Source organism: Cydia strobilella, chromosome 19 (assembly GCF_947568885.1).
Source record: "Cydia strobilella chromosome 19, ilCydStro3.1, whole genome shotgun sequence".
NCBI lineage: Eukaryota > Metazoa > Arthropoda > Insecta > Lepidoptera > Tortricidae > Cydia > Cydia strobilella.
In genome coordinates, this window is record NC_086059.1 from 12,024,542 (window position 1) to 12,038,060 (window position 13,519).

The 13,519-nt window shown below is 35.2% G+C and overlaps 3 protein-coding genes across 6 annotated transcripts in view; 1 reads left to right on the forward strand and 2 right to left on the reverse strand.

Annotated features, from left to right (window-relative positions):
* The window catches only part of LOC134749941 (retinol dehydrogenase 12-like), a 463,382-nt gene that overhangs the window by 120,721 nt on the left and 329,142 nt on the right, over nt 1-13,519 (reverse strand). The window lies entirely within an intron of this gene.
* LOC134749906 (uncharacterized) overlaps nt 1-13,519 on the forward strand; it is a 188,946-nt gene that overhangs the window by 116,597 nt on the left and 58,830 nt on the right. The window lies entirely within an intron of this gene.
* Nucleotides 1-13,519, reverse strand: part of LOC134749944 (alpha-tocopherol transfer protein-like) — a 214,942-nt gene that overhangs the window by 56,232 nt on the left and 145,191 nt on the right. The window contains exon 7 of one of the 2 annotated variants that reach the window (XM_063684974.1): nt 7,605-7,617. The exons of the other annotated variant lie outside the window; for it this stretch is intronic. The gene's annotated coding sequence lies outside the window, so the exon portion shown is untranslated. Of the gene's footprint in view, nt 1-7,604; nt 7,618-13,519 lie in introns of those variants that run through there. 2 annotated transcript variants of the gene reach the window in all.

Genomic DNA, 13,519 nt, shown 5'->3' on the forward strand with positions numbered 1-13,519 from the left:
ATCAATGAGGATATAATAAGATAGAGCGGTACTGTCATAGTAAATTTTGTAACCACTTTAAATTCACTGCCATCTATCGACATACTTTAAAACTAAAAATGAAGATTTTTTGGTATTAATTATAGTAGGTATTTATATCTATATGGTAATAAGGAAAAATATCTAAATGCCTGTATATCTTTGAAGTCTACTGTGCTAGGTTTTTAGGGTTCCGTACCCGAAGGGTAAAAACGGGACCCTATTACTGTCACCAGGTTGTATCTGATGAACAGTGATAGCTAAACAGTTGAAGTTTTCACAGATGATGTATTTCTGTGGCCGCTATAACAACAAATACTAAAAACAGAATAAAATAAATATTTAAGTTGGGCTCCCATACAACAAATGTGATTTTTTTGCCGTTTTTTTGCGTAATGGTACGGAACCCTTCGTGCGCGAGTGCGACTCGCACTTGGCCGGTTTTTTTAAAGCATTTTTATAGTTAAAATATAAATTTTTTTGTTCAGATCTATCAGATTTAGCAAAAATAAAGCCCGCTTATCAGTGTGCTACTGTTGTCTTCATTACGGTGAATCATCGGTACTGTGATTCCGCTACTTGACGCTAGATGTCGACTACGAATATAATAGTCGTTTTGGTAACAAAACTGATATGGAGTGAGCACTCTATGTCTACTTAATACTCTTTGGCAATACCTACACGCCGAATGTTAATAACATATTAAATCACATTTAAAATCGGGTCTATCGCGAATTTATCAACCTTTTCGTCGGGTCAACACAAATCTCTGTTTTGACATTTTGCTGGGACATCAGTTAGCCGCGACCACGACCAGTGACACCTGTGTCGAAACGTCGGTAAATAAAGGTAACAAAATAAATTCGCGATAGACCCGATTGTAAATGTGATTTAATATGTGTTTAAAACGCGAAAGTTTTAAGTGTTAATAGCATGTTATTTTAACTCTTTCTAACAGTACAAGTCTGCCACAATTGTGGTACAGTTCTTATGAATTCCTGCCAGAATAAGCCGTTACCTATAGACCATTGTTGAGCTGACCCCGCAAGGTCGATGATTTATTTATTTGGAAAGGACTAGGATCTAGGCCAAAGAAAGTTGACTAATGAGCTATTAGCATTTAGATCTGACTGTTTTGGATTGGTTGCCGTTTATAATGTTAGCAAATTTCACGGGAGATACAATACATACAATACGCAATACAATAATCTTTATTGCACACCTCATTTATTTTACAATTGTACAGTAACATAAAAAAGACAATTGGATAAAGGTACAACAGGCGGTCTTATCGCTTAAGAGCGATCTCTTCCTGACAACCTTTTTTTTTCTTATTTGATAATGTTTAATGTTTTTGAAAGTGTTTTAGTTTTTAGTAATTAAGTTAATGACTAAACATACATTTAATTATTTCCTCTCCAAACGATATCGATAATCGAATGCGATTTGCAATACATTGCGGCATTTGGTCGATCGATTGAATTATTATAATACATTGGAAAGCCAAGAAAGAGGCATATGTCCAGCAGTGGACGTAAACATGCTTAAAAAAAAACGTCATTTATTTCGGACGATATTACAATCCATATTTTGTTAGTTACAAATTACAAATATACTTAAATTACTATGTTAGTACCTAAACTAAGATGTTGGGAGGTCCAGTGCCTAATAAGTGCACTGTCCCATCTCCCTGCCACGAAGGCCAAGAGACTGTGGCTTAGAAGAGAAGAAGAAGAAGATGAAGATGTTACTCCTACTTAGCTAGCAATTATCTAAAATTGCATGGCGTTTGTTGCAACCTTGCAACGTCTGTAGCTGTACAAGCCTTAATGTTAACGTCAAGTAGATAAGAGGACCATATGGCTTATGGATATGGCTTTTCAATATATTGTTTTTTAAGCCGTGTGTGGTGGTCAAAAATCGTGGGTTCAAACCTCAGTTGTGCTGCATAGAGCAGAAAAATTCGTTCTCGAAAAAAATGCATACGGATGTTTAAAAATTCGGTCAGGGTCCTTATCATCTCTTAAGAGGTTTAATATTAGTGTAATTTCATCGAACCGGTATATTAAAAATAAAAATGATTGACTTTGTTGTCTAAGAAGTAAATTTAACTTTTAATCCATTTTATATCATTTTGTGACTATAAATTACTTTTTTTACTAAAAATACTTATTAAATCACATTTACAATCGGGTCTATCGCGAATTTATTTTGTTACCTTTATTTACCGACGTTTCGACACAGGTTTCACTGGTCGTGGTCGCGGCTATGGCGGCGGTGTATGGGGCAGGAACTGTATGATAACTGTATAATATGGGGATGCAACACCTGTTTACATTTCCTGTTTATTTGACATTTCCTAAAATAACTCGCTTTCGAAGTTATCCCAATGCACATCACCTACATTTTCTAACACTAACTGTTGGCAAACGAAACACAATAAAAACGTTCCACCAACATTTATTTATTGTGACGTCAGAAGTTATTTCGGTTGTTATTCAATGGCGAAAACTATCAGAACTACACGGTAGTTACATCCGAACCGATTATTTGCATCCACTGACCGTGCGATTCGGTAATAAAAACACCATAATCTCCCACAACCTCTCATAACGTTACTGTTAAAAAGTTGCCATATTAGTAAACAATGTCGCCACAGTCTATGTAGAGGTTGGAAGTTTGTACGCCGAATCATTAGTTCCACATTTCGCCACTCGCAAATCTTAAGTTTGTACGTTGAAACAATATTTTGTGCCATTTCACTTACGAAATACACAACATATTGGTCATAAATTGTAATTTCATTATGACGTCAATTTTATTATTGTAACTATTTCCGTTTTATGGTTATGTCGGAGTATTTCTTGTATGAAGTCTTTCCAGGCCTATAGCGCCACCTATTGGTATATTGAAAGAATACTACGTCGTCTCTTGGAGCGCTTCGGCTGACGATTCATACGTAACTACGCCTTGTCTCAGTTCATCTACTCTCCGTTAGATGGCTACGTATGTTCGTAATTAACAGAACTAACTTTTTTTACCAAATGATGTTTAAAAGCCTGCAAAATAGATAAGTTGTTAATATTATTAATCCATTTATATTATTTATATTTATCCAAATTAAGTCCTTAAATATTTAATTACTATACCGTTAAATTGCAATTTGCATACAATAAAATAATTAAGATATTTTAGTTCTGACATTTACCGATAGATGGCTTATGTAGTTAATGAATATGCATAAATAAATTTAATTATGATTCGCATTCTTGTGGTAAATGCGTCATCGCATTGTGTTTGTTAGATATTTTGTCATTCAATATTTAGCACGTACCCTATAGGGAATGAATAACACATTACACATTACTCAGCAAACATTATTAAATTAGGTATGGATGTTGATAGATTTTCATATGATGATAATTGATAATCAAAGATGCCTTGTAATTTAGCTTTACCCATATTTTACCTTAACTCTTCGCCACCCCATACAAAACTTACCCATTCGCGTCCTACTACAAAAGTAACGCTTAATCCCTTTATTCATAAAACTTTACGGCCTTGATTTAGTTAAATTATGTTTTATCCCTTGCTTACAAATATAGAAGTCAAAATGACAGATAAAGACCAACAATTCATAGTAAATTCAGGCCAGTACCGCGTTTATGAATAACGCCATAAGCATATAAAGTATAATTAATAGGTTAATATCATAGATATAAATAATTAATATTAATAATATTAGGTAGCAATGAAAGGCGACCACCCACCAATTTCCACACAGTTCCCCGCAGCTTCACTTAGAAACCACATTGCCTCGTAAAACCGCCGTATTTTTATAACCTAATTTGTTTACTAATCAATAATAATTAGGCAATAGGAAGATGAAATAAAAATGGTTGGGATATACTTATGGTTTCCTGCGTGAGTTGGTATAATGTCTTTTGGGGCCCATTCCTCGAACGGTATTAGACTGAATTATTAGTTCCAGAACTGTCAAATCGTATTATTCTCCATGGCAACACACTAATAATATTAGTCTTATACCGGTCGAGAAAATGGGCTCCTGGAGGTCTATCTGGGTGCCTAGCCAAGGTTACAATCGCTTGCGGTACAACAACGAAACGCTTTGTGTCTCTCTATCACACTTCCATATAAGTGCGATAGACAGTTGCGTTTCATTCGCTACGAAGCGTAAACGATTGACATGTTGGCTACGCATCCTGTAAGTAGAGTGTTGGTATAAGCAAGTATAAGGATCCGAAAACACAGTAAATTTGTGATTTTAATTTATCTACCCTTATTAGCTAGTACCTCAAAAACTGTTTGCCGTACAATCATCATATCAGCCTTCTATCGCCCACTGCTGAGCATAGGCCTCTCCTCACGTACGCCACTTATCCCGGTCCTGAGCCAATCTCATCCAGAAGTGACCCGCAGTCTTCCGAATGTCGTCCACCCAACGAGCCAACGGACGCCAGGCAAACAATTGCCGTACAATACAATACAAATACTCTGTATTGCACACCTTATTACAACACATCTATAATAATATTATTATGTACCTACTAATTATTTATTGTTTGTTTCAGGTAAGTCTCGCCCTGATAACAAACAGTTGAGAAAGTGTAAGTTAATGAATATTGCGTTAAATTTGACACGGAAAAGAGCATGTAAATTTAAGTTATAATTTGAGTCAATCCCTTCTTTTCTACCACTTTGTCAAATAATTTTTATTTCGCAAAAGTGTTTCTCTAAACACTTTTTCCCCCTAATTTGGGAGCCTTTATAAGTGTTCTTATCCTCAAGCTCAACGTAATTTGTAGAGCGCGAATAAGAAAAACATACTCACCCACATTGCCATTACCTTCCATAGTGTAAAAAATCCATTAGCTAACACCGTATATCACAATACATATCCCGTAACAAGTCCATACGTGCATGCATCTAATTATAGTTGCGGATGCGTTGGTTCCCGGTCAATAAATATGGATGTTCCTCGGTCCGTAGCGGGTACAGTATATGTACATACACAGTATTTTAATTTTCAAAAAAAGTCTGAAACGTAGGTAACCTGCAGACTTATAGACGCCGTATTATGAAACGACTACGAAATACAAGATCACCACAAACAAAAATACTTTCGCAATGAACACTCGTAGCTGCAACCTACACAATTTTTTACCCCTGTTTACTTAATTTTTACACAGTATTTTGAATTAGTTAATATTTCTTTTGGCTACAGCAGATGGCCGCCAAGGTCTAGGTAGAGAAAAAGGGAATGGCGGGATCACTTGGATGCATTCTAATGGAAATGGTGGGAAATATCATACTACATGACTAAATGGAGAAAAAAACCTCTTTGCTCCGCAGTGATTCATTAAAACAGGCTATAATAAGGCGTCTGAACTGAACCGCTCTTTTACTAATAGAACAGTAAAAATGTATAACATACATATTTGATCGTAAGTTTAACTCGTTCGCGTCATTTCTGTAGACATCGCAAAGTTAAGGGAATCAAAAGATAATTATTATAATATGCTGCACCTTTACAAAAGTTATAAATTTTTAGTAGTTTTACTTGAGACTCAAATAAGGAAAACGTGATATATATGCACTAGAAACGTTTACTTTTATTGTATTTTCCACAGATTCTACTTTACTCTGAAATATGATTTAATCATCATCATCATCATATCAGCCTTCTATCGCCCACAGCTGAGCATAGGCCTCTCCTCTCGTACGCCACTTATCCCGGTCCTGAGCCAATCTCATCCAGAAGTGACCCGCAGTCTTCCGAATGTCGTCCACCCAACGAGCCAACGGACGCCAGGCACTCCTTTCGTCTGAAAGCGGCCACCATTCCGTTAACATTTTGGCCCACCTGCTATCACTCTGTCTGGCAACATGTCCCGCCCAGCTCCATTTAAGTTTGGTAATGACGTATCCGACGTAATATGATTTACCCTGGAATAACTAAACGAAAGGCGACTTAACCCTTCAAAATGTACATAGAGTCCGCCACTTAAAAATAACTCTATAGTGATAACGCGATATTGCGACGTTAGAATGTGACGAGTTAATTTTAACTCGAAAGCTCCCGTGAATGAAAACCGAGACATGGCTATTAAAAATACTTACATTTCGAGCGAAATGTATTTGACCTTAATTACATGAGTGACCCGTTTTAAATATGAAAAGGCGCGGGGTTTAAACAAGACATTAATTCTTTTGACGTTTAATGATTGTTACCTATGCTAGGTCTGTGTCTTGTTTCTTTAGAGTCCGTCTAAGCTTTTGCACTGGTGGTATAACATACATTATGTAAAAAAATTGTTGCCATTGTTGACATTTCTGACGATGCGTTTTGAAATTGCATCGATTAAACTTGTGCGTTCAGAATTAAATTCAACATCATTAAAAAAAAAAGTTTCTTATGGAATTTTAAGGACTTAAAATCATTAAACAAAGCTAAATAAATGCACAATAAAGAATATATCTATCTATCTATCTATCTAAATTTGGTATTTTTTATTAAATTTTCAAACCATTTATTTAATGATAATTAATATCGAATGAACCATTATTATGAGCGTTTTACGTTTTGTTATCTGTCAAAAGCTACACGCTCCAAGGTCAAATTACTTTCCCCATTAGTGGATAAAATGTGTTTTTACCCGCTTGTTTTAAAGGATAAAAGACAGCTTTCCGAGCTAGTGAGGGAAAAAAATTTTTTTTTTAATTTATTTATCTCAATGTACATCACAACAATTTTCTTATAATTATATTCCTCATTCCTTATATGTAACTTTTTTTTTTTTTATTTATTAAAGAAAATCCACATCATACATATTATAACATACACTAACAACATTTTAAAAGGTAATAAATACTGATATATATGACAATTATGGAGTACATAACATTGACTAAAAGCATCGCAGTGAGATCAAACTTAACCTAAAACTTTACAATTAAATCTAAAATCTAAAATTATACTAATTAATTATATTTAATTTAATTATATTTAATTTTATTATTATTTTCTGCCTATTATTTTATTTTTGAATGCTGGTAAGCGGTCATGAAAAATGTCGATGTAATCCCTTTCCATTATAAAGACATTGTAAGCGGCGCAAACTCGTACCATGGGAGACTGCAGACCGAGATTGGTCCTAGTTACTGGCACCGAGAATGTTTTCGTTATAGGACGCCGAGGATGATTATGAGGTGCGGCAATACAGATTCTCTCGAGTAAGTTGTTGCATTTGATTTGTCCATTTACGACCTTGTGCAGAAAACAAAGGTCCAACATACGTCGCCGATCGCGCAGGCTGTTCATATTATATTTGCCGAGGCGACAGTCGTAGGTGTTTCTGTGCGAAAACCCTGGAGTACCAAAAGCAAATTATCTTGTGAAGGCTTTCTGTATGCTCTCAACTCGTTGCGAATGTATGTGATAGAAAGGACTCCAGACAATTGAGGCTGTTTCGAGATGGCTGCGTACTAGCGTGTTGTAAAGGATTACTTTTGTTTTCTGATCCTTAAAACCAGTGGAGTTTCTTTTAATAAATCCAAGCATCTGTGCACCTTTTTTTACTACAGAGTCGATATGAGCATTAAATTTAAGTTCACTATCAATTATTACGCCAAGATCTCGATCTTCAGTGACTTCCATTAAAGTAACACCGCCGATCTCGTACCTATATTCAAGCGGTTTTTTTCCTGCAATATTTAATAAAAAACACTTTTTTGCGTTGAAAGTCATACGATTTGTATTGCACCAAGACACTATATTGTTCAGGTCACTCTGTAGCATTTTTGCATCTGATTCACATATCACCGATCTGTATATCTTGAGATCATCTGCGTATAAAGAATATTTGGATTGTTTGATATGATCAGTAATATCATTTATAAATATCAGAAAGAGCACTGGGCCCAGGTGAGAACCCTGTGGTACTCCCGAACCAGCATAATAGGTTCCCGATTTGTAGCCGTGTACACCCACATTTTGCGGCCTATTCATAAGATAAGACTTGAACCATTCGAGCCAATTACCACCGACCCCAATATTATTAAGCTTTTGTAAGAGAATTGCATGATCGACTTTATCAAAGGCGCTGCTAAAGTCTCTAAACTTCTATTGTATGGGAGCGGTTTTTTGGCGGCGGGTTCTTGTGACTCTTAAAGTCAATATACTGACCACAGCTGTACTGCGAGTATACATAATTCATGTACGTCCACAGTGTTGTATGTTTGTACATTCCTGTGATACGAGCGCGGTAATAATAGGGGTGCGGTACTCTTAGGTGAAACTTGTTAACGATAGGTACAATTACATGTTCATTAGGAAATTAACGGTTAATGTGATCTTAGGCCCACGGGCCGTGGGGCGAAATCCGAGAATGTAGATGTTAATGAATGAATGAAATTGTGCCATTTTCAACCAAAAGGGTACTTATTGTCGCTTGTTAGTAAGGCGCTATTTCCATATAGCTTCAATTAGAATTCAACTTTATCGACAACCGACAATGTGGTTGAAAACGTCACAATTGTTTTATTCCAATCGAATTAAAACTATCGTGAGACATACTAACGTTAAGGTAAAAAACACGTGAGTTAAACCATATAATTAGTTTAATATTTTATTCCAGTAAATATTTTCATCATAATAGAACACAATTTAAATGTAACGTAATTAATGTAATATACGTAATTCAAAAAATAATAATTAAAGCGTGTCAAGTTTAACTTCATGCATCTCGGCTCTGCGTCTGCGTCTGGGGTTTCTATTGTGGTTAATCAATGGCAAAAGGGGTCTAATATGGCACATTTTCACTTTTTGGTAGTTTTCTTAGGTAATACATTGAAAAAAAGATGGATAATTCAACTAAGTATAAGTCATTAAAAAAAGTGGCTTATTTGCGATGAAGTCGCCACTTTTCACATTGCTTGCAAACCTTTCCAGAACTGGTCGATAGACTCTTTGTACCTATTGAAGATATTCTTTATAGGTACATACTTAATATGCTTAACTTCGAGTTTAAATACGGCCAATTAAGTGCCTTACCGGTATGTTTGACAAATCCTAAACAAGACCAAATTTCTAATTTCTTCAAAGTAGCTACCGTAGCTACCATTCTTGACTACCAAAAAAACACAAAACGTACATGACCCAATTTGACCTTATTTTCGTCTAAAACGTGTGTGTGTATAAACGTGTGTGTGTCGTATCGTGGACTGATGTCAATAAAAGTCTAACGACGTATCGAATTGACGTGTTAATAGGTCAATAAAGACTGTAAAGTCAAGGGGAGCAACTAGCATGGACACTATCAAAACATTTTAACCCGAGTCCCTAACGAAATGGAAAGATTAATGTTTATAAGGTGTATTTACCCTTCGGATGTGTGTGGTGGTCAATTATCGTACGTGCAAACCTCGGTTACGCTGTGTAAAGCAAAAAAAAACCTTCTCGAAAAAAATGCAAAAATATGACGAAAAATACGGTGAGGGTCCTTATCGTACACAGACGAGAGGTAAATGTGTGTTTATTTATTTTGCATGGGCTGCAGCCTAAACTACTTGCTGGCTTTAAACGTGTGAGGAAACAAAAGTTTTCTTATTTAAATTTTTATCTTTAGTTGTTTGTTATGGGAGTCAATTCCTCTGGCAATTATTGTAACATAATACTTCACTATATATCTTGTTACACTTTGTTTCAACAACTTCAGTTGAAAAACATATATATTATACTTAGTACTTATTTATTTATATACATGGCAGTGCTTTAAATATGAATCACATTATATATTATTTAAATGATAATTTAAAATAATTCAAAAATGACTCCAATCTAGGAAGACTTCGGCGATCATAAAAATTTGGATGATTTAATGAAACCCGAATATGGAGGAAACTTAGAAAGGAGGAAAGGAGGAGCCATCAGTTACTCCAAACGAGAAAGACTTAGGCGATCACAAAAATTTGGATGATTTAATTAAACTCGCATATGGAGGAATAAGAAAATCTATGTCTATGAACACATAGCTTCGCTTACTTCGGACAGTTCGGACCTAATAAAACTAGGAATTCATGAACATACAGACCACACGCACCGTAAAGGTACAGGAACGGGCGAGCTGTCAAAAACGAAATTTATATCAATGGCTGAAGCAGTTTATCATTATCAAGCAGATACGCCAAATCGCTTCCATTCAACTAGACCTCAAGCATTCCATCCTAATGCAGTTCCAGGGCCGTCAGGGCTCACTATTCCTCAGTCACCCATGTTAAAATGTAAGGCACGCTTCCGACCTAAATTATTTTATCCCGAGCTAAAGTATGCGTTAAATAAAATATATTTCTCTTTCTTAGAGACAGTAGTAAAAAAAATCAAGCAATTATACATTATTATTATTAATATTAATTTTTAATTTTAATTTTAGTATTATTTTTAATCAGAATTTAATCAATTTATTATTGTGATCAATCAATTAAATTTTAATGTCGAGATTTATTTATTAATTTATAATTTTAATTTAATTCTTATTATAATTGTAATTGTAAACCAATGTTTTCTGCAATAAATGATAAATAAATAAAAATAAGTAATATTTTATAGAGTAATTTAAAATAATCACGAATTCACAAATTTTTTTTTACTTAATTTTAACCGCGCTTGAGAAAATTTGAGCATGCTAGAGCGCTGGTGGGTCCGACGTCCCACCTCGATTATGCCATCTGAATCACTCATTTGAATATGCGGGCGCGCGTGTAGAACGCCCTTTATTTATACTTTTTAATTTTTTATTGTCTATCTGGCTACCAGTCGACTGTCAGTCTTTATTACAATGTAAGTAGGTAAATTTTTGCTTGATTTGTACTAGTGTTTGGGTATTTTATGGCGGCGTTGAAAATTGATTGATATAGTAAAGGGTGAAGTTGATGATTGATGGGATTTATAGTAACTGTGACTTTTTTTATTTAAGAACAATTTATGCGCTGTTAATAACGCATGTATGGCATGGTAAACACTAACGATCAGAAATTTATATGTAAGTAGATCGACAATCCTTCACGAAAGCTTTCATATGTGCGTAGTGGTCAATAATTCGAACGTCTGTTGGAAAATCGCTTTCGAAAACAATGAAAAGAAAAACTATGACTAAAAGTTCGATCATAATTCATTCATTCATTCATTTATTCCTTTATAAAACATAGTTTTACATGTCAAATACAGTATTTCATATTTACAACTATTTACATCCACGAAATCCACGATGCTTATCATAAGCAGACAAAAATTAAACAACAATTATCAGCAGCAACATTTCACATGTATAGTATGTCAAACTATTTCCGTCAGTAGAATTAAGCGGCAAATTAAAAAAAATTGGCGCGAAGGGTAATCGTCCCGTAGAAAATTTTAATTTCGCTTTTTCTACTGAAAATTTGGTTAACCGGCTATAGTATTTATTTTAAAGTTTTTAAACCGACTACTCTCATGGTCCTGGTTGTAATTCTGCCTTCTGCCAGAAAAGTATGCAGCTATCTGTTAGAGTGAGAAAGTATTCATATAGGTAAGTAAAGTACTTATACACGACACGGTGGCTAAAAAATAGTACATTCCTGTTGCCAGGGAGGTTTTGGGATTATACTGAGCAACTTTTACTATGGGACCAACCCCGAAATCGCGATAAGAAATTGGGCTGTTTCATACATTTTGACTGGTCCATTTTCTATGGGAGGGTAAATTTTTTTTTCGCGATTTCGTGGTTGGTCCCATAGTAAAAGTTGCTCAGTATAATCCCAAAACCTCGCTGGCAACGGAAATGCACTTATTTTTAGCCACCCTGTAGATATTACCATACACACTCTTCTGAAGGCAACAACTATTAGTAAATACTAGGTTTAATATAGATTTAGATTTATTTATTTCATAATATTAAATTACAATATAAATTATTTTTAAGCCTTGCATTATTATTAGACCGTTATCAATGTTTAATTATTAGTAAGGCCGAAGCCCATTCGCGAGTGAACGAGGAAGTGAATGAATGACTTGACCTTGTTGTCTGGTCGTGTCTCGTGTGTGCCCTTTGTGCGCGAGCGCAAGCGTGTCGCAAACCAGTGAAAAGAGATCGATGGATCTCACATACATTATGAACTCATAAATCTGAATATCTATGGTTTATGAATATTTTAGATAAACTTATAATAACCGGCAGCGGTACGTTAATGACAGCTGACTGGTATGATTTCGATATCTTTAAAATATCGGATTGATGTTAGATGCACGTTCTCGTGATTCTCAGTAGGAAAAACATTAAATTTACCTACCTTAGAAAAAAAGTCGAGTGTATCTCTTTAAAAAATCATGTCCATCAGAAGCAGAATACAGGGTAGTGCCAACAGCATACTAAATATGTTAGCTGACAGATAGCTGGCCAGATAGTCTTTTACAAAGACATTGGATGTCTTCACTTATAAACCCCCATTCAGGGGATATATATTTTTTAAATTATCATCATTAACTTAAGAGTTACTCTCTTGTCGGTGGAGTATCTTCCAGCTTTCCCTATCCCGCGCCAGCTCTTTGACTTTTTGATACGACACGACCCCTACTTATTCTTTCACTTGATCTAAAAAGCTGCGTCTGGGTTTTCCTCTACCCCGCTTCCTTCCTATCCGCCCCTCCAGGATAGTTTTAAATAAGTAGTCGTGTCGTATTAAGTGTCCAATCATTTTCCCGCCTCTTCTTAGCACCTCCTCATTCGTTATCCTATCTCTCCAACTAATGCCTTCCATTCGCCTCCAGCACCACATTTCAAATGCTTCAATTCTCTTTCTATCTCTTAGGGTCATTGTCCATGTTTCACTTCCATAAAGGGCTATACTCCAGATGTACACCTTAATCAGTAGCTTCTTGATTCTGCATGATAAACGGGATTTCAATAATTGTTTCTTGTGGTTGAAAGCTTTTTTTGCCATATATCAATCCTTGCAACGATGTCTGGTGTGCACCTGGAGTCCCTGGTAATTAAGCTACCTAAATATTTGAAACTTTCAACCTGCTGAATTGGGATGTTGTTGAGAACTATTGGAGGATGATTAATTTTGCGGTTTGAAGTTGTAAGGGTCTTAGTTTTCTTTATGTTTATCTTTAAGCCTAATTCGTTAAATACTGTGTCCATTATTAACATTAGATGTTCTAGTTGAGCTGAAGTTTCTGCAAACGCCGCGATGTTTTTAAATTAAAGTAGTGTGTAATAAATGGTAATAAAAATAGTTTTAGTATAAATAACCTAGCTTTTAAGTAACAAACTAACAAATTTGGAACACCGTGTCTGAATAAAGAAATTATTTAATTTAATTTAATGCTTGACATCAATTATCAGGCAATTCATTAAATCTCTCAATTTCACCCCCCTTTTCACAGTCTTTAGGGATGATTTCCGACATAAATATATCCTATGTCCTTCCCCGGGAATCAAAC